At 40.8% G+C, this 1,891-nt stretch overlaps 1 non-coding gene across 1 annotated transcript; it reads right to left on the bottom strand.

The window, feature by feature from the left end:
- Positions 1 to 921: 921 nt before the first annotated feature.
- LOC111722670 lies at positions 922 to 1,085 on the bottom strand. Its single transcript, XR_002771386.1, has one exon. It is a non-coding gene; the product is annotated as a U1 spliceosomal RNA (small nuclear RNA).
- Positions 1,086 to 1,891: the final 806 nt, after the last annotated feature.

Genomic DNA, 1,891 nt, shown 5'->3' with positions numbered 1-1,891 from the left:
TGCTGGCTACATACACTGAGGCTGGCAGGTTTAAACCCTGCCCAGGCCAGCTAAAATAACAATGACAATTGCAACAATAACAACAACAACTACATAAATAGCTGGGTGTTGAGACGGGTGCCTGTAGTACCAGCTACTTCAAGGCTGAGGCAAGAGAATTGCTTAAAGCCTAGAGTTTGAGGTTGCTGTGAGCTATGATGCCCCAGCACACTACCCAGGGTGGGCAGCTTAAAACTCTGTCTTAAAAAAAAAAAAAAATTGAAAAACTTCCCAGGTATACTGGAGGATAACTGTAGTCCCCACTACTCTGGATGCTGAGGCAAGACCATCTCTTGAGCCCATGAATTTGAGGTTGCTGTGAGTCATGACACCATGGCACCCTACTTAGAGCAATAGAATGAGAGAAAAAAAATTCATGAAATAGATACCTTTAACTATGTTAATATGGGAATTAGAGCATGTAACAATTATAGTGGTTCGTATAAAAACAAAATTTTGAAGTTAAATAATGATAGATTTTCTTACATTTGTGGAGACTCTTAGTGTTCTGCTAAAATTACTGACTATACTTTCTGCAGAATCTTATTTGAAACTTTCATTGAATAAAAGCTATGAAGCACATAACAGACATCTATTTGTGTTATTCTTGGAATTTCTAAACCAAGTGCTAACATTACCACTTCACTCACGTAACTTGGATATGATGCTAAAGAAAAAAAAAATTTTAACGCAATCTCATCCTGTTACCCCAGATAGAGTGCCACAGTATTAGCCTAACTCACAGCTACCTCAAACTCCTGGTTTCAAGCAATCCTCCTGCATCAGCCTCCCAAGTAGCTGGGACTACAGGCAACCACCACAAGGCCTAGATAATTTTTCTACTTTTAGTAGAGACAAAGTTTCACTTGTTTTCTTTTTTTTCAGGGGAAAGCATGAATGCTGTCCCCCACTACCACATATTATGCACTCGAGTTTCCCACCTTTGGGGAAATCACAGGGGTCAGCACATCCATAGTGCAATGGATAAGCCTCACCCTGGGAAAACCACCTTTGTGATCATGGTATCTCCCCTGCCAGGTAAGTATACAGAGTCTCACTTTTGTTCAGGCTGATCTCTACTCCTGAGCTCTAGCAAGCCTTCCATCTTGGCCTCCCAGAAGGTTAGGTTAGGAGCCACCACTCCTGGCCTAACTACGTATATTTTAAAGCAAAGTTTCCTTGGTCTTAGAGAAAGACAGACCTGGGTTTTTTAAAAAAAGGACAAAAAGCATATTTATCTGGTTAAATTATGTCCACATATTTCAAGAAGGCAAAGATAAAATTACACATTTTTTTTCTTTTGGAAAAAGAGTCTCACTGTATCGTGCTGGGTAGAGTACCATGACATCATAACTGACAAAAACCTCAAACTCTTGGGCACAAGAGTTTTTTTTGTGGAGTTTTTTGCCTGGGCTGTGTTTGAATCCACCACCTCTAGTATATGGCACCAGCACCCTACTCCGGCCCAAGAATTGTTTTTGCCTCAGCCTCCCAAGTAGCTAGAAACATAGATGTCTGCCATAACACCCAGCCAGTTTTATAAATTGTTTTTAGTAGAGAAATGGTTTTGTTCGCTCATGCCAGTCTCAAACTGCTGAGTGCTAGCAAATCACCCACCTAGAGTGTTAGGATTATAGGTGAGAGGCAAGTCACTTGGACTTACATACAAAATTTCCTAAATTAAAATCTTTAAGGGAAAAAAAGAGCAAAGTCTCTTTCTTTATATCCAAATTGGAGTGTTCATTGTGGTACTTCTTTTTGGGGGGCAGTTTTTAGCTGGGGCCTGATTTGAACTCACCACGTCCAGTATATGGGACTGGTGACCTACTCCTTTGAGCCACAGGTGCTGCCC

The sequence above is a fragment of the Otolemur garnettii genome, unplaced genomic scaffold (assembly GCF_000181295.1).
Source record: "Otolemur garnettii isolate 467f Iridium unplaced genomic scaffold, OtoGar3 scaffold00305, whole genome shotgun sequence".
Taxonomy (NCBI): domain Eukaryota; kingdom Metazoa; phylum Chordata; class Mammalia; order Primates; family Galagidae; genus Otolemur; species Otolemur garnettii.
Note: the sequence above shows the minus strand (reverse complement) of the source record. Positions and strands in the feature narration are given on the sequence as shown.